The sequence below is a fragment of the Microtus pennsylvanicus genome, chromosome 2, assembly GCF_037038515.1.
Source record: "Microtus pennsylvanicus isolate mMicPen1 chromosome 2, mMicPen1.hap1, whole genome shotgun sequence".
Lineage (NCBI taxonomy): Eukaryota > Metazoa > Chordata > Mammalia > Rodentia > Cricetidae > Microtus > Microtus pennsylvanicus.
This window is the reverse complement of record NC_134580.1, coordinates 36,010,308-36,030,782: the sequence shown is the minus strand read 5'-3', so window position 1 is coordinate 36,030,782 and position 20,475 is coordinate 36,010,308. Positions and strand designations below refer to the sequence as shown.

Genomic DNA, 20,475 nt, shown 5'->3' with positions numbered 1-20,475 from the left:
TCTATTTGTGAAGACATAAACAATAAATGTAATCACTTTGCATTCACATCCCTGTTATAGCTATTTCCTACGCAGAGACTGTAACTATCTCAATTATCTGAAATGGCTTAATACCACAGTCAGAAAAAGGCTGGAGTTGGCAATAACAATAAAGTTAAAAAGGGTCCTGGCTACTTTATGAATCCATGGAACCATTATGGTCCTCAGGATTGGAGTGAGACAGATTAAGAGAGGACATTAAATTTTTAGCATCCTCAAACAGCAGTATGGTTATTGCTTATTAATTATACTAAAGGAGCACAACTAATTAGTTTAATAGGCAGCATTATGTATGCCAGCGACAGATCGGAGGAAGGCAGTGTGCCATATAAAATTCTTTAGAGGAGTAACTGACAGCATCTATTAGCAGAGGCTCAGCACACCTAAGACAAATTGAAATAAACACAAAAGACCCAGAGAGCTTGATTCACCGCCCTTTGAGTGCAAATTACAGTTTGTGCATCATAATGATAATTTTCCCAGGGATGAGGTTTTCCCCTTCAAAGACAACTAGAAATAATTTTCAATCATTTCTTAGCTCTCCTCCTCTCTTAATGAGAAAAAGGGGGAGTGGAAATGGAAAATGGGAGAGAGATGCCTGGATGTTCGTCAAGTACAGCAATTATGAGAAAGGCTGTAGATTAAAAGACAAGCATGTTTTGAATTTAAAAGATGTTTCCATTATTTTTAAAGACACATATGAGGCTTACATATTTTAGTGAGCCTGTTTCTCTACTAAATGCTAGTGATTTAATTTTTCCCATTTCACCTATGAATTGGAAAGTGTATCTGACAGATGCTGTAATTTGCACAATCTTGGTTTCTAGTGTGTCTCTATCATGTCAAGTGTCTTACATATATACTTCTGTAAATCACTTACTGCCCATTATATCAATTATTTTATTAATTTTCTCTGCCCTTTAGTGAAGAAAATACACATTCTGTGGATTATTGAAGATCTAGTTTCCTCAGATATTTCAGTCTTTTAAAACCATGCTAAAATCCTGATTTAAAAACATTGTTAATATGAGAGAAGAAGGGGAGGGAGGGTAAATTGGGATTAGTATGCAAAAAATAAAATTAATAGAAATATTGTTAAGGATACACTGTCCTGATAGCTCAAGAAATAGGAAATTTTAAAAGGAAATTTTGTAAAAGAGAGGAAAATTTTTGTAAAAGAGAAGGAAGAAAACAAACTTTCAGATCCGTAATATTAGGTACAATGTCTGGAAAAAAAGAAATAAAGGGAATAAAACTAAGACAGTAAGTTACAAACTAGAGCAGTAAAAATTGTGATCTTAGCCAAAAATATTAAATGAAAATATAATGTGTATGGGTGTATAAATGTGTATATGTGTATAAATATAGCATATTTATACACATATATCTATGTATGCAGATAGACATTTGAGTTTTATTTTTATTCATTTATATATCTTATTATCACAGAGTCAGCATCTACTCCACAATCTTTTTTAACCTCTTATTTTAACTCTACTAACTCCATGGAGTCTGTGTCTTGAAATGAAAAGGCAAGTATGAGATCTGATGAGACACCAATATATTTTACTATTTCTCCTTTCCTTCTGTTTGAATGGCCCCCTATCTGTTGTTTGAACAATCCATCTTGCTAACAAATCCTTCCTTGGTCCATGTGTCCCTAGCTCATGTGGCACTGCTGACCGGAGAACAGACATTCTTATGCCCGTACTCAAGTAGGTATCTCATTCGAGAAAGGTGCAGAGCTGTGTCAGTTAATCATGCCTGAAATTACTCTGTGAATTCCAACGCCTGTTTGATATTTTCTTTCATGGGTTCCTCTTCACAGCCACTCAGGAGATAGTACATGGCATGTGTTCTCTGCTCCATCTGCAGCATCCCTCAGCTCTCCGTTTCACCATGGCAGATACTGTCCTCCAACCATGCCTCAAATATAAGAGCCACTGGGAACTGTCCACCCACCTTGCTTTGCTGTATCTACAAGCATTGGGACATCTCAATCCATGTGCTCAGTCTCATCCAGTGCTCCAGTGCTGACTGGAAACATAGAGAGAAGCTGTAAAATTTTATCCATAGCCATAGAGTCAGCGTACACTCGAGTCTCAAGTTCATCCTCCCTGGTGACTCACAATGACTTCAGAAAGCTGTTCTCTTTCTGTAGAATGATCATTGTTTAATTGCTGGGATCTTCTAAATAATAAGGCACAATTTATAAAAGGGTTATTTCTAATCAGCTCCTACTTTCCTCGGTTTTATTCAACTCGCTCAAATCTCACTTTCATTTCACTTATCCATTGTAACTAAAACATTTTCTTAAAATGTCTATCATCCCTGTTACTTACCCCTATAACTATCAATCATACTAAATGACTCAATTTTCTGTCAGTCTCTTCAGTAGGAACTAGGAATCTACTCAATGCTTCCATGATGGCATTCTATGTTGGCATCCACCCCATTACTTTTGCTCTAGTCAAAATTACCATTTTCATATGCTTAGCACCATTGGTCTAATGCCTTCCTCTCCCAGTACCAACACCTGCAATTTATTAGCATGTAAAGGACAATTTTCTTTAATAAACAAAATGTGTAACTTGCCTCTTATCCACTTACAATTTCCTGATGGGATAACTAGAAAGATGGCTCAGTCAATAAATTGTTTTGTGTTGGATGCTTAGTCATATAAATGTAAAAAACAACAGACGTGGAAGTGAAGACCTGCATCTCCAGTGCTGAAGAGGCTGAGATGGGGGGGATTACTGAGGTTTGCTCGCCAGTCTGCCTAGACAAATCGCTGCACTTCAGATTCAGTGAGAGACAATAAGTGGAAGAGCGAATGAGGAAGATATCCAATGTGAACTGCTGGTCTCCATACTCAGACAGACAGGCATGTACATATGCACTCAAGGGTGTACACATAACAACAAACACAAGTCACAGTCAAGTCCCAGCTCTTTATCCCCATCCAGGCCTGAACTGGCAAGACACCAAATATATCCTACCATACTTTTTGGTGGTGAGTGGACAACATAAGCAGGAGACAGGGTATCATCATACAAGTGTTGACCGAGGTTTCCAGTCCTGGGCACGGGAGAAAGGAAAGGCAACAGCTCCATAGTGACTGTGGCAGTTCTCAACCAAGTGCCACCTATGATCCAACCAAGAGCTCTAGTGCTGGGCTTCAGGGTACCACTGTGGTGAGAGCATAGAGGGTGGGAAAATGACACAGAGGGAGAGGCAGAATGGTTCATGGACTGGAGAGGGAGGTGGATCTGGAGAAGAGAACACAGTGAGAAATGGGCTGATGAGAATGGCCAGATGGCCATCCAAGTTCAGGGAGATGTCTGGGCCTGGGCTATGACCAGGGGCCAAGTCATCCTCAGGAGCTCTGGAGCAGCCACAGGAGCTTGTGTTGATGTCTGAAGATGTGGAGGGGTCTGTGGTTTGGGCTGCCACCTGGGGGTCCACCTTGGTGTTTGAGAGTGGCACTGCCACTGGGGCATTCCAATCAGTTAGGGCTGCACAGTCATCTAGTGCCATGGTGACATCCTGGCCAGTGATGCTCCTGAGAACCATGTCTGGGTCCTGCCACAGGGTGGTCTGTGGTCCCTGGCAATTTTGCTACTAGGAGCCACAAATACTTGGGGTCTGGAGCACAACTTCTCACCCGGTTGGTGTCCAAGGGCAATGCTGCCACAGGGGTCATGCCCGTTCAGGTGGCCTGCACTGCCACCTTGGATAATGGAGACATCTGGGTCTCAGTTGCTGCCTAGGACCATCTCTGGATTTATAGCCCTATCATAGTCAAGGGTCTGTATTGATGTCTATGTCCCATGTTGCATCCGAAGGCCTCTTAGATTCCCAGGGTCTAGGTCACAACCAGTAGCCATGAAGGTAACTTGAAGGCTGTGCTGCTACCAGGGATATCAACTAGATAGGTAGGTGGAGTGATGGATAGATGGATGGATGGATGGATGGATAGATAGATAGACAGACAGACATACAGATACAGGGGGAAAGGGGTAGGGAGGGAGAAAGGGAGAGAGGGAGGAAAGGAAGGAGGGTATAAACAAACTTTCTAGTGCTTCAAAAAGTATAAACTCTCCCACTTGGAAAGCCTCACATGTATATACAGTTCTCACCGAGACTCTCAAGATTCTCCCACATTTTCTGAATAATCTTAACTGACTAGTTTTCTTTTCTTCTCTTGAATATGGGAAGGGATTCCTTCTGTGTTACAGACAGCACAATGAAAACTGTCTTTGTGTTTCCTTCATTCTTTCAATGACTTTCTGATTTTTCAAGTTCCAATTTTTACATATATGCTTCCTTTTATATTTTGTTGCTTCCTCTATGACATACATACTTTTCATGAGAATAGCAAGCCTATCTAACTTGTAAACTTGGCTCAAGACATTTTTCTATAAGATAAGTCATCTACTAAATGTATGTTTTTCTGTTGTCTGATTGCAATATTTCAGAAGAAAGCCAAGGAGAGACACATTGGTATGTACAGAAGCTAAACATTGGAATCTGCAAATATTTCACCATAGAATACGAAGAACAATTCATGTATACACTATGTGTATGCTGTCTCTATTGGGGAAATAGAATTCTCGGCCTGGTGATTTGTTAGCTATGAGTCATGGGATGTCATTTCTTTTCTCATGTAAACAGCTATTTGTTCTCTAAATGGAGAACGCTAATTCTCAGCTTTGATGGAGAGGGTTTTAGACATAAGCTACATGCAAAAGTCCCAACAAATGCTCAAACTCTCTGTAAATTAAAGCTTTACAGAGAGAGATGAGAAGAAAACATGGTTTACTTAGTACAACTCAAAATGTGATTAATTTATGTTTCAGAAAATAGAAAACTTTTAATTATTGGCCCTGTACAAATCACTGAGCTGAACAATGTGTACTGTTTTAAAAATCACCTCAAATATCAAGAAAATGTTAATATATGACAGATGCAGAAACTGAGGTCCACAGTGAGGAGGGAACTTTCCCAGTGGCTTGAGTGTCTGGTGATGGTAGAGGGTAAACGTGCATCTTTGTACAACATCGTCACTGTGACAAATGCCCCAAACCTAAGAAAAACAGTGGACAAGCAGAAAGGCTCGTTTTCCTCAGACAGTTGGGCCCATTATTGTGGACCACGGGTGAGGCAAAGCAACGTGGCAGAAGGGTAAAAAAAGGACAGGGATGTTCATCTCACTGTGGCTGAGGGAAAGAGAAACAGGGGGACAAAGAAATAAAGAAAGGGAGAGCAAGAGGCAGGAGAAAAGGAGAGATGGAGGAGAGAGAGAGAGACAGAGAGAGACAGAGGGAGAGAGAAAGAGTTTGGGGGTAAGGAAAAGAGAATGCATTGGGACAAGAACCCTTCAATAGCATGTCCACAGTCCACTTTCTTCAGTTAGGACTCAACTGCTAAAGCTTTCAGCGTTTATCTATAAGAGCATATCCATCTGGAACCAAGCCGTTAATATCTGAGCCTGTGAGGAACATCTCAGATTCATATGTTAAATACCCCAACACACAGCAGAATATTAAGAAGAGACAGCAGGCAATGTGTTTGTAGTATTTGTTTCCCTTCATTCTTTTCGTATTTTAGGTTTGCTACTGTCACCTTTACCTAGGCTTTTACATGACCATAGGCTTTTGCTCACAGTACACGGTATCCTAACTTCAAAATTTCAGTTACCATGCAAAGTCACACATACCTTGTTAATTATATCTCCTTCACTACTCCTGTGATTAATAAATATATATATATATACATATATATATACATATATATATACATATATATTCAAACTATATTTATAGCAATAGAGCAAGCACATTCAGTAGTATTTGTATATGTTGCTGGGCATGTTGCCTGCATCCATACATTGCCCTTCTATATTATTTTAAATAACGGCAAACAGGAGGCCAGATATGCATTCATGAGTTGTTGATGTGTCTCCCACAGACATGGACCCTGCAGATAATTTCCAACTGCTGTCATTATCTTTCTTTTTATTTATTCCTATCAATTCAGATAATCTTTGAGATAATGTCCCACTTCCCTCACTTGCTCAGCTTCCCCCTTCTTTGTCCTTCTAATACAAATTATTAGACATATTAAGCTAGTTATCTCAACCAGGAATCCCAAATGACATCAAAACTTTTATTCTAATACATTTAAAATATATTTATTACCCCAGTAAAAAGCTTAAGTTTGTATCAGGTTTGAAAGTCAAGCTCATTGCTACACTACCTTGCTATTGTCTGTTTTTTGTACATACTATAATGGAAAGAAAAGTCGGTATGAAGCCAACTTTAAAATATATGTGGAAAGGTTCAGGAATACAAAACTATGGCTAATTGCACCTGTCTAAAACAGTGTGAGTTGTCTAAACATATCTATTATTGACTCTATATGAAGAATGCTTCGTCTTTGTACTATTTTGGTTTCTATTGCTGTGATAAAGACAATATTTTATTTTCCCTTACAGTTGCAGTCCACCACTGAGGAAAGCCATAGGCAGGAACTCATGACCAGAGCAGAAGTGGAGCCCATAGAGGAATGCCATTGACTAGGTTGGTCCCCTGGCTTTCTCAAACTGCCATTTTATACAGCCCAGTAGTGACACCACCTGCAGTGAGCTCTAACATCATAACTCGGTCACCAGTCAAGAAAATTCTGCACAGACTTGCTTACAGATCAATGAGATGGAGTAGGTTCTTTAGTTGACCATCCCTCTTCCCAGATGATAAGCAGACAAAATATAATATATAAATAAACTAAACCACACACATTTTATTGTGATAGTTTAACAATTATTCTCTAAAAGTCTTCTCTTGTGTTTTTAAGCTGTAGCTGCATAGAAATAATCACTTAGCATGCACAAAATACATTTTGAAACAGGTTTTCACTATATAGCTTTAAGCTGGTCTTGAACTCATGGAAGAATTCTCTTACCTTAACTTTCTGAATGTTGTAAAACAGCCATGTGCCACGACACCCACTCATGCAGTATATTTTGCTTTGCCAATAGCCCAAGAAACACATTTTTTTAAATTCTTCTGTCTTCTCTGGGTGGTTCTGGGGAATTTCCCATGGAGTCTCACATGCTACAGACAGGTACTACTTCTGAATAACACCCACAGTCCTAGATATTTTAAATTGCCAAAGATTGTACTCAAATCTTTTACCAAACACAATGTTTGTAATATGTACACATGGCATTAGGACTTGTCTCAGCTCATTAATTATTTTAGTCTCTTTTGTTAGTACAGCAAAATTCCTGATAAACACTGCTCAAGGAAGGAAAAGTTTGTGTTTGTTCACATTTAAGGACATAGCCCATCATGGCAGGGGCGGGGGGGCCTAACCACAAGAGCCCAGAGGCAGATGGTCACACTACATCTACGATCAGGAAGCAGAATGTATGCCAGTGCTTAGTTTGCTTTCTTATTTTCTTTTTCTAAAATTATTTCTTTTACTTTTGAGAGAGTATAATTACATTTTCCCCACCCCTCTCTTCTCTGACCCCTCCCTGTACTTTTCTTTATTCTTTCTCAAAGAAAATCTTAATAAAAAAATACAGCAATTTATGTCCTATTTCCAGTAGAGAAATGAGATGAAGTCAGCAGAAACTATCATCAATGGGACAAATTCAGTAGGAAGCTCATCTAATAATGTTCCTCAAGGGGAACATTGGGGATCTCAAGAACATTAGAGACAGATCCCACAGCAACCTTTGGACTGATAATCTTAGCCACAGTATGGTGGAAAGAATTGGGTTCTCCGGCTCTGAAGCTGTAGTTCTCCCAAGACCTGGCTCCAAATCAATCATTGCTCTGCCAAGCATATTCTTGGTTTTAGAGAAGGAACTAAATTTCTCTCCCATTCATCAGGGCCACAGGGAAAGCCTTGGATCAGCTCAGACCTCAACACTTCTTTAACTAAGACTACACCTTTTGAACTCAAGTCAATACCAGAAAACACAAAGCCAATGAACTTCCAGTCCCTGAAAAGTTGAGTTGCTAACTTTTAACAAAAGTGGCATATGGAGTGTCACAGTGGGTAGGATAATGGCTTATCCCTAATTTTGTTGAACTCTCGGATGTCCATCCAACACTGTATCAATATTTAGTAGAGTTCACAAAATCTTGGCTCTCTGAGTCCCATAGGAAGTATACTGAAATAAGTTCTTTTAGACGGGACTGAGGAATCTGTGTTTACTGCGACATTCACAAGTTATTCAAATTCAAAAGTCCGAGGACAATCTGTCCCCAGAGTCACTGCTGCAGCTGAATACATTTTGCAGAATTCACGTTTGCCACAGTGCTGAGGTGGAGCCTAGGGAACTATGTTTGGAACATGTAGAGTCTGCATTTGTGAATGGATTGACACCATCTCTCCAATATGAACCCTCACTCAGATGGAAGTGAATCACTGCTTAACCCAGGAGGTGACTGTCAGAAAGTGAGGCTATCTGTTCTGATTTGATTCTTCCTGTGTCTGCCCTGTTGCTCTTCTACCATGTTATGATATTATCCAAAGCATGATGTCCTTCTAAGAAGCTGAGGAATGCCAGCACCGTGACCTGGAACTTCACAACCTCCAGAACTGTGTGAAAAAACATCCCCCTGTCCATTACACATGACCAAGTCTTGAGTATTCTGTCGTAACGAAAGCAAACAAAATAAGACCATCTTTATGATCATCATTCTTTGGATCTGAGGCATATAAGAAAAACAACTGAATTTTTCAGAAGAAGCAAGCCAATAAGCAGTGTTTCTTCATGGACTGTGTCTCAACTTCAGCCTTAGTTCCCATGAATAAGTTACTATAAAGTATAAGTTGAGATAAAGTCTTCCCCACCTCCAGATTTCTTTTGGTCCGTGTTTTTCACAGCAACAGAGAAACAAACTAGAACAAATGGGTGCTATGAAAGAACAGAGCTGAATCTGCAAGATTATTGCCAAAAGCCTCTTTGGTGTGGAGGAAGGACTTCTGAATAATTGTAGTTTAGAGAACTCTGATCATCTTCTGGATAGTATAGTAAACTCTTATCATGTGGATTCCTAAGCAGAGATGATACATCTACTAATGTTATTTTACTACAAATACCTACAGACACATGTTTTATTCATCTCTCTTCATTTCTCTTCAAAGATATTCATTTCCGACAGCATCACCTCTTCTTGTTTACCCAATATCATGCTCATTCACAAGGCAAAAAGAATCATTCATATTCCCCATGTGTTCAAAAGGAGGAGAGAGTGAAAACAATAATGAAGTAAAATATATTTTAATATACTTTAGAAAAACAAGGACATGAAATTGGCTTCTATTTCGTAAAGTAAAATGATTAAAAAGAGCCACTGCAGTAGAATAGTTAACTACCACATATAAGGGTGTTAAGATGTATGCACCATAGATAATGTTGAAAGTGTCATATGTCTTAGAAAATACAAGTATTTGAAAGTTAAGCATGAATAACACTATTATGTCAATTAATAATCCCAGAAAAGATGACTCCCAGGAGTATCACAGCCATGTTTGTTCCTGGAGAGCCAACCTCTGTAGCTTGTTCTCAGAGGTTGAATTGTTAAAAATCCCTTGAGTTGTTAAAAATGTAAATAAATACTGATGATATGCCATTTGTTATATAAACCCCAGGTAGGGGAAGGCTTTCAGTCTTCTTCCAACTGGATTATTTTATGATAGTCTTCCCAGTCACTTTTTTCTTTCTACTCTACCTTTCTGACACAACTTATTCTTGATAGCTTTGGCCCACATACGTGGGAGAGCAGAAAAGTGTTGAGTAATCTATCTTCTATTTCTCCTCTATGCTGATGAGTAGTATAATCTCTACCTAATAGGGGCAAATGACTCTCCTTACTGTTGTATCTATTTATTGGAGAGGTGGTTTGTATTCCTATCCCATTTGGAATCAGGGAAGGATAATGAGCTACTCTATTTTCTTTTTCTAGCATTATCCATTGGTTCTATGGTTTTCCATAATCTAACCATCAGTTTGTAAATAGCCTCTCCATATATCTCTTTTCAGTTACGTTTTACGAATTGTCTATGTCATGATTTCCTGAGTAGCCCCCACTTGGACTTTGAGCAAATATCACTTCAAGGTCTAGAGAGAGTCAAGAAGGTCTGAGAAACTAGAGAGGCTTAATGGCTGGTCCATATGAAGAGAGGTGAATAATGAAGGGACTGTATGAAACAGTATGCCAGGTAATTGAGGTGTCTTTTCTAAGGTGTCAGGATTCCAGCCTTAGTAATAACGTGAAACCAGATTTCCTCACCAAGCCTTAGCATAATCACACACAGAGCACCAAGCCTTAGCATAATCATACACAGAACAAATAAAAAGGCCCGGGGATTAAAGGGCCTGCAGGCAAACCCCAGTTCTGACATCCATTTGCTTTGCAAGCATTACTAACTTGCTTAATCCCATGCCAGTTAACTTTACACATTATGCTGACTAGACCACCATGTGCTGAGAATGAATGGTGAACTATTTCTCTAGATAACCTTGACTATTATGACCTCTTTGTACTTCACTTTTGCTAACTGTATGTAGAAGAGACGAAGCATCTACCTCATAAGAAACATAATATATAATCCTTTGCAAAGCTCAGCTTGCCTTAAAGTAAATTACCTATAAAATGAAATATCATGACTGCCCTGTAGAAAGGCTTACCTGGCTTTGCTCTTAAGGATAAATAGTTGGACAGCAAAGCAGACCCAAGAAAGAGGATGGCTCCAAACAGCTCCCACACAGCCAATAGATGGAAGTGGTTGTGCCTGATGGTCATCTACACCTTAGCAAGCAAGAGTACAATTGCAAAGTCACCCAGCATTAGCACAGTGTTGGCCTCATACTAGAAGAGAAATTTAGCTCCAAACTACCTTTTCTAGATGTTTGGAAGTTAAATCATCTATCAAAAATTATAAACATCTTTTCATGATCATTCTTCAGTTCCAATAGCTGTAGTGGCCTCTTTAGGATCAACACATAACCTCCAAAATGCTTCTCAATAGCATTGTATCTGAACAATTGAAAGTGGAATTTAAAAACATGTCAAGAACTCAGGTAAGCCTTCTCCTGGCCCTTTTAAATTTCATTCTATTGATGAATGTTAAGGCTAATCACTTGGAATTGATTTCTATTGATTTGTGTCTAATTGAATTCAATTAAATGTCAGTAATTTGCATTGAGCAAATTAAATGGCACAGACTAATTGGATTAAAGGCATTCTCACTGAGGTGGAGAGTGTTCATGAAGAAGAGCCCACTGTGGTGTGGTTTTAATAATGGCTCCTGGGCTGACAGCTATTGGAAAATTATTAAAGCTCAGCAGATGTACTGATTATTAGAATACCCTTTTAAAAGGATAAACTATACAGGTCTTGTAATTACCTAGAAGCCTTTGATTCTATCATCTGTAAATATTTGAAGCATGTTTCTAAGGGAAATTCATACAACATTTGGCTGCAATTACCAGAAATAAAAAATGCATCTTGAGAGAACAGAGAACCAGAAAGAAGGAAGACAGCATTTAGGTCTTTGTGATTCACCAGTTCCATTGTTTTGAAGCTTTAATAGATAATAGTTACATAACTACATGTAGTTGTTTGTTCTGAGTACAGCTGCTATAGCCTCAACCTCCATGCCTTTTCTGCTTCTGTTTCATTCAAATCTACAGCAGCCTGTGGTCTAAGGCACACCCTGCCAGACCTCTACCTCTAATCCTTGCTGGTCTCATTTATATCCTGAGGCTTTTCTTTGGGCATTACTTCAGAGGCATAGCATAGACCAAGTAGAGCTTAACTATCTACAGGCAACTAGGAAGTGTAAAGCAGATAACAGCTCAGGGAGCACAGCTTTGAGCAGCATGAATGGAGAGAAGGTAGGAACTGAAGATTTGTGTCCTTCTATAATTCATATGTAAAAATTCTGCCTCTCCTTGGGATGGTGTTGGGTGGCAGTGGGGAAGGGGGTGGTCTTTGGAATTAACTAGATAAAACCATGAGAGGGCCCTGCACTGTGAGGAGACTGGAAGATGAGACTGACCACATTCACTCTCTCTCCTTAACACAGGGAAAAATAACTTCGAAAACGTCAGAGAGAGCGCTCTCAGGAGAAGTAAACCTGGCCAGCAACTTTAATTTTGACCCATAGCCTCCAGAACCAAAAGGAACAAATTTATGTTGTTTTAGCAACCTAGTCTAGGGTGTCTTTACAGTCAACTCTTGATGCTATAACAAAATGCCTTAGAGTATTAAAAGAACTACACACACTGATAATTCTCAGATAAGAAGATTATAAAATCCAAAACAAGGAGTTAGCAGATCCTATCTTGGGTGATCAAATGATTAATTTATACTTGGCTTTTCCCATGTGCCTCACATGACAGAAGGGAGTTTTCTTCAATTCCTTTTCATAAAAGCACTTCCCTTATGTTGGAGGTGACCCTACATGACTTGATCAGTCTCTCAAGATGTGACCATGAAGTTGGGTAGGGATGTCAAGATTTCAGTGTCTAGAATTTGTAATGATACAAAACATCTGCAGGGACAGATTAGTTAGACAAATGGTGAATGAATGCATTTTGTTTCGGGAGCCCCAGGATGCTTACAAATAAAACACCTAGAGCTTATAAAATATTATTTAGCATATATTTTGGAGCATAATCCAACTTAGAATTTTAAGATTTCCATTAGAATTGGAATCAAGGATGGTATTGATCTTTCTTCCCACTAGTCTCCCTGGAGGAAGAACCATTCATCCAGACTCATTCCATCCACATGGATATGGTGACCTCTGATTCAATTGTTGGGTCCATTGCCTGGCTTTACTTTCACTGATACACTGGCACTGCATATACTTCCTTCTGCATTTGTCTGATCAGGTTCATCATCTCTACAGCAGTGATTCAAGAGTTATTTCAGAAGATCAAATTTTAGCTGACAAATGCTATGTAAGGAATTTGACCCAGATCCAACTTTGCTGCTATATATACCCCAGGCATCATTTAATTAACATGAAACTCCATTTCTCACCACTTATGGAACACTGTGTAACTCTCTGTAGGATGAGTTCTGTTGCCTGGCCTCTGCCACCGAACAATGAACATGTCCCATGTTTTAGCTGGTTATGGTTGTACAAGGTGTTACATCTTAATTGAATTATTCTTTTATGTGCTATGGGCCTGATATAATTGTGCGATTCAAAAAGGGTCTGGGTGGATGGAGGGGACAGTTCAAAGTCAGATATTAGGGGAAACAGATGAAATGCACAATAAACAGTCACACTTCTTGCAGAGCTACCTACCTAGCCACTTCTGTGAAATCTACCTTGGATATACTGTAACTGGTAGTCAGAAAAACAAAGCAACAGAGACCTCTCTAAACCTACAACATCTTGTGTGCCATGACACATGAACACAGACTCGATGTTTCTAGGGATTTTTCCTGATGTTTGTGGTATGGACATGTTCACTGATGATTTTACACTTGAGAAAAGGGATGCTGCATATTCATTTTGTACGGGTCCTGAAGTCATATAGCCACTTCAGGTAAGGTCTTGAAAACTACTGAGAGAATAAGAGAATAACAAAACTTACTGTAGAGGCCACCTCATCTTAAGTAGATACTTTAAGACCTTGGTAATCTGTTCACACAGTTCTTGTGCTTTAGAAAACTTGCAAAGTTGACACTGTTGCCATTGATTAAAGCTTTTCCTTTATCACACGTTTGTGGAATATTTCTGCACAACTAATATTTCTGTTTCATCTTAACTCGAAATAAAAACACTATCCTGACTGAGGTAAGCCAGACCCAAAAGATGAATATGGGATGTACTCACTCATAATTGGTTTCTAGCCATAAATAAAGGACATTGAGCCTATAATTCGTGATCCTAGAGAAACTAAATAAGAAGGTGAACCCAAAGAAAAACATATAGGCTTCCTCCTGGATATTAACCTTCATCAGGCGATAAAAAGAGACAGAGAAAGAGACCCACATTGGAGCACCGGACTGAAATCTCAAGATCCAAATCAGGAGCAGAAGGAGAGAGAGCACGAGCAAGGAACTCAGGACTGCAAGGGGTGCACCCACACACTGAGACAATGGGGATGTTCTATCAGGAACTCACCAAGGCCAGCTGGCCTGGGTCTGAAAAAGCCTGGGATAAAACTGGACTATCTGAACATAGCGGACAATGAGGACTACTGAGAACTCAAGAACAATGGCAATGGGTTTCTGATCCTACTGTACGCACAGGCTTTGTGGGAGCCTAGGCAGTTTGGATGCTCATCTTACTAGAACTGGATGGAGGTGGGGGTTCCTTGGACTTCCCACAGGACAGGGAACCCTGATTGCTTTTCGGGCTGAGGGGGGGGGACTTAATTGGGGGGGATGGGAGGCGGTGGCGGGGAAGAGACAGAAATCTTTAATAAATACATAAATTAAAAAAAAACAAAACAAAGAAACAACAACAACAAAAAATGTATTAATCTGACAGATCACAAGTTTTTACCAAACCAAAAGTAAGAAAACCATGAGAGAGCAAGTGAAACTTAAAACAAGAATTCCTCTGTTGTGCTGTAACTGGGCCTGCCTGATGTTTTCACCAGGGTCTCTGAACATATGCTTTCATTTATGACATTCCTTTTTTCTGTAATGGAAAGAAGTTCAGGAATCAGTAATATGGATCTGTATAAATGTAGTTGCTTCTAAGTCTGTTGCCATAATCCTGATACCCAGAACCTGTGTTATGGAAATAGAGAATTGATTTATGCAAATTTTATCAGACCTTCATGTATACTGTGGATAAGAATACAGAGAGAGAGAGAGAGAGAGAGAGAGAGAGAGAGAGAGAGAGAGAGAGAGAGAGAGCAATAAATACACAAATAATAAAACAATGTACCAAACATTTTTGACCATGATATTCCTGACAAACTGAATCTTGCTCCCAAGCTACATTTTGTGTTCCTGGTTTTTGTTTTGTTGTTGATTTTAGGCTTAGCTGATTGTGACTGACTTTTGATGAAGACACTTTGTTTCAAATGTTTTGAACACCATTGCTTACTTTTAATTATCTACATGAGCAACAACCTTCCCACATGAAGAGCTTTTTATATGCTGTTTTCTGGAATGATCAGAACCCTCTGGTCAGCACAGAGACCACCTCCTAACCCTCACCCACACCTGAGAGTATCTGTTTTGATGTAATCTTTCTGGAATTCTTCCAGGCTTTGAAAGACTTAATGTTTTCTTCTATACATCTGCCCACCTCGCTTCCTTCTGCTACAATAAGTATGCTACTTTGTTCTGGCACATTTATATGGTTTTGTGCCTGAACTCAAAGATAGTTGAGATGGGCAACTTAATTCTGCTACAATGTGCCCTCTATTTCTTGTACACTGTCTGGGACATCAACAAATGTTAAATAACCAAAGACACACTTTGAATTCATTCTAAGTCTTCCGTTTAATAGCTGAGCATTTCTTAAATCAATACTTTGCATGCCTATTTTTTGTGGCAAGCAGATGTTTTTCACTGTGTAAAGAAAACTGACCAGTATCCTTTATCACAGAGATTGTATTCAGAAGAAAGGGACATGAAACTGACCAAAAGTAAATGAGGGAGCATTGTCTAGAAGAGATAGACAGGGAGAGAGGAAATTCCTTGGAGTTAATAAAATACAGATTGGGATGGGCAAGGGATTAAGTCATATAACCCTGGGATAAAGACATGGGGAAACCTTTGTGGCAAGCTGAACAAAGCCTCTTGGGCCAATATATCATGCTGTAAGGATAGAGGTTGACTTCTTTATATTTTTACTTCCACCATCTTCTGAATACTCTGTCCTTGAAAAGCACTCATTAAAGCAGGCCACAAACAGTTTTCATAAATTAAAGATAATGTGTGTTGATGTTCCCTGTAAACACGTATGTGCTCTGTACTTGAAGGTTGCTATCGCCCAAAACCAGATCAATCTCTTCCAGAAAGCCTCTAGAAAGAGTGAGATTTCTCCCCATCTCCTTGGATTCTCTGCCTTTTTTATGGTTTTTATGTTATTGCAATTCTAAAATTTTAAGCTTTCTAGCATTTCTCCCAAAATATGCAGGTCTTAGAAACAGATATTCAATTATTCATCCCTCTGAGTGCATTTATGCCAATAAGGTGCCTCTCGTCACAGGGAGAAATGCATTATGCACCTCAGGTTAAGTGTGAAATAAAAGTGCTCCCTATATAGGAAAGGATTTTTTTTTCTCCTTGGAGGTGTCAATGATCCACATGGAGTTTTGGGAACAAGTGGGATTTGCTATCTTTCTAAGCTCATCAGTTTGGCAAACAACATAGAAAACTGGAAAAAGTCAGAACTAGGATTGAATGTCTGCCTCACCTTAAAAAGAAAAGGTGAGCGAGGTCTGTCCAGAGTCTCTCCTGCATGTGAAACACTTTTGCTGCTGGATAGAGGAGAGATTTCATGCTAGCTTGCTGTGCTTAGCTTGTGCCTACTAAATGGTACTTCCCACAGAGGACAGGGTCTTCTCACATCAATTAGTTTAATTAAGCTAATTCCCTAAAGACATGTTCACAGATCAATCCAATATAGGCCATCTCTCATTGATGCTCTCTTTCCAGGTCATGCTAGGTAGTGTCAAGTTGACAGGTAAGCCTGGTCAACTTCTTAGGGAATGACAGAGAAGCAGAACACGGATACTTAGCTTCTCCATATACCAAAGTGAATGTCTTTAGTGCAAACAGCCTGTGTCTGAGACTGATGCTCACCTTGTAGGAAGTCTATGACACTCACTTGATAGGAGAATTAACTATATGCCAATGATAAATGACACTCTTCTATTTGTATAATAAACAGTGTGAGTTTCTAAGTCTTTTCCATAAACTCAACAACTTGGCATATGAGATCAGTCAGTAGGGCAAAGGGAATTTGTATGTTCTGTGCCATCTTACCACAAACTTACATGGAAACCAAAGATAATGACTTGAGACAGTTACCTAAATAAGAAGTACAACAAGGCAGAGGACTTGGATGGGATGGTGTGCTTTCCTTTATTACAGAGTTAGAAAGTTTTTCCTCTAATTCTCCTTTCTCCCTACGTTTTCCTCCTCTCTTCTCCCCCAACTTCTTTGTTTTCTGCTTTTCTTCTTTTTCTCATTCTCAATTTTTAAGCGTTTCATTTTGGCTTTTTTCCCTCTATATGCATAGACACATTTCAAATACAATGAAATAAAAAAAGATTTGGCTATTTTCAGACAGTGATTTCCATGCATGTTGAACTACATAAAGGCTTATTCCGAAGGTTCAAATTCTGAATGCTGCTGGGTTTCAACCTTGCCTAACCTCCCTTAACTGTCATTGACTTCATTGTCAGGTCTTTCTTATGATTAAAAATAATGGCTTTGGAGCGTGTAAGAAGAGTGTTACAGCTATCTTTGCAATGTTATCCATTTGCCAAAAAGCAATCAGCAAATAAATAAGTGTCCATACATGAGACTGAGGCCAGGCCCTCGTTTTTCTGGCAGAGTAATTTTCCTCTCGAGTATGCTTCTTTTTCTGGAGAACTAAATGGAATGATAGCAAGACATACTTACATCTAGAGGCCAATACATTAGAGGCAGCGGCCTTCACATGCAGTATGGCCTTGCTTCAAACACTACTGACTCAAGTTGAGATTAAATGAGAAGCTAAGAATATAAAAAGAAGAAGAATCTACAGCGGGACACTTTACACAAAACCCTGAGGTATTTAAGCATGAAATTCAAAGGCTGCACCCAAGCTGAGAACTTCTACAAGAGATGTCCTTAACCCCTTTCACAGAGAAAACATGAAAGATACTTGAGGATAGAATAATTCACTTTAAATTTCTTTCAATTTCTTTTTATAAGTAATTAGAAAACCACAGAAAGTACAGCCAAAGTCAATGACTGACAAGATCCTAGGAGAGATACATTCTCTTCTGTTCAGATTCCTTTCCTGAGCCAATGGTCCTCAAAGGCTAATTTGGGATGCAAAGGGGGCAAATGTTTGTGATGTCGGAGGAAAAGGACTTTGAAGAGGAAGAGGGAGGATCTAGTCTAAATTAGAAGTGGGGAGAATTGGGGGAGGGAATGTCCCAAGGCAGCCAAAGCTGCAACCCAAACATGTCCCAAATCCTGCCCTTCTGCTACCAAGCATGCCACAGGACATGAATGAAGACTTCCAGTCTGAGGCACTGACTCCTGCTGTGCCTGGCATCCCTGATCAACTGCAAGGCCCACTGAGATCTGCTACTTATATGAGCATAGGACTGAACAGCATTGCTGAAAGAGATCCTGGAATCACGGAACAGCCTATTTAGCAACTCTTAAGAAAAAAAAGGATATATATTATTTTAATTTTCTGAATTTACTTATTTAGCAAGTTACGTATTTGGGAAAGGGGAAATGTCTCACTATATATTCTAGGAGCTTTTAACTCTAAGTTATTCTGCCTCAGCCTTCTGGTTGCTGGGAGAACAGGCATGAATGATCATATTTTACTTTGGTAGGTTATATTTAGTATAATATTGTGTTTATATTTATTCTTCAGTAATTCTAGTACTTTCCATTGTCCCTGCAAATCTTCCCTGCTTCTCCTCCCCCACCCTCAGATTCAAGCCCTCCTTTTCTTATTTTAAAATAACTCACCAGGTCTCATTGGAGATGCCCATGTACTCCTGGGGGTGGGGCAATCCAGTGAAGCATGGTCAACCTATGGGAGGTGGACTAATGGTTTATCAAAACATATGACTATGAGGTGATAGGATAGTTGTGGTCATTGTCAGAGACCAGCTTTGACAAAAATAGCACTTACCAGGATAGGGGCATGGGAATTAGAAAAGTAGTAAAAAGAAAAAAGACGAGAGTGAAACTAATAAAAGATTCGGGAAGGGAGTTCCAGCAAATACTGAAATCACCCGTGTTTAATTTCCATTTGCTTAAAATACCCCCACCCCAAAAGGTAAGAGTAAGATAAAAACCTGCATTAATGCATTAACATGATACGTGGAAATCAACGTACCTGTTGAAGGCTGTGGGCTACATTCTTAGTTAAACATTTTGTTGCTAGAACGAGATAAGTAACGCTCACACCTTAGACCAAAATATTCTGTAGGCCAACCACTCTCTGAGTAGAATCCATTGTTATCTTCCTAATGGAGTAGGAATTTAGTAAGACCCTTAGACTTTTGTTTGGGATAGAAACATATCTACTTCTCTATTCCTGAAATACTACGTCTGGATATTAGCCACACCTGCTGAGTATAACCTTGAGAGAACAGAACTTTCTGGATCTTAATCTAGGTGGGCCATTTGTTTGAAGTAGAAACTTTGAAGGAACAGATTAAGTTCCAACTCTCTGTCCTTTGGTCAGGGTGGACTGGCAACAACTTTGAGCAAGCTGAAACTCTCTGACCTGCAGACAAGGTGGAAATAGGCTTACATTTTTGGCCCTTCACAGTTCATATTGATTTCTTTGGTGTTTATTCATTTTATATGAAGTATTTTATCAACTTATACACTTGTATCAAGTATAGTAAGTACTGTGCTCACCTACCCCTCTCCTTCGTCTCTCTTCTTCCTGATGTCATCCATTTCCTTAGACTATCTCACTTCTATTTTCATGTCAAACAGCTGTCTGTCTCTCTATCTATCTGTCTGCCCATCTATCTATTTTTCTATCATCTATTTATTGCCTACATATTATTTTGTGCATTTATATAAACTCTAGTATCTACAAATTATTGAAAATATAAAACATCTATTTTTTGAGTCTGGTAAGTTAATTCATTTAACAAGACAATCCCTAGTTGTATTCATTTTCTAGCAAATTACACATTTTTTCCTTCTTTGTGGCTAAATAAAACCCCACACATTTTTAAAAATCTATTCATCTGCTAATGGGCACCTAACCTGATTCTATAATTTTGGTATTGGGTATTGTGAGTAGCTACAATAAATATGGTTGTGAAAGCAAACAGGAAATGCAAAGATTCAAAGATTGAAATCTTAATGTACATGGGTCACCTAAAGTCTTACCTGCACACATACTGTTTTCTCAGAGTTGTACAGGGTTTTTATTATCACCAAATAGATGCATTCAAAGAACAGCCACTTTCTGAAAAGCATATATACCTGTTTTGGAAAATTGGGAATTCTGATAGCAACAAGACAAAGTCTATGTTGGAAAACTCTACCAGGCAATAAACTATATGTTAACAGAATTCATACAGGAATAGAATTTGGGATATGAACTAATTTTTCAACAGAGATAATAACTCGGCTACTTTAATATTACTACATGGATAAGATTCTCTGAAAAACTCAAACCAGGATCTATGCCTGGTGCATGAACTAACTAGCTTTTTGCAAC

The 20,475-nt window shown here is 39.0% G+C and overlaps 1 pseudogene; it reads right to left on the bottom strand.

The window, feature by feature from the left end:
• LOC142844189 (small ribosomal subunit protein uS11-like) overlaps nucleotides 1-3,612 on the bottom strand; it is a 47,838-nt pseudogene extending 44,226 nt beyond the window's left edge.
• Between the last annotated feature and the right edge of the window lie 16,863 nt (nucleotides 3,613-20,475).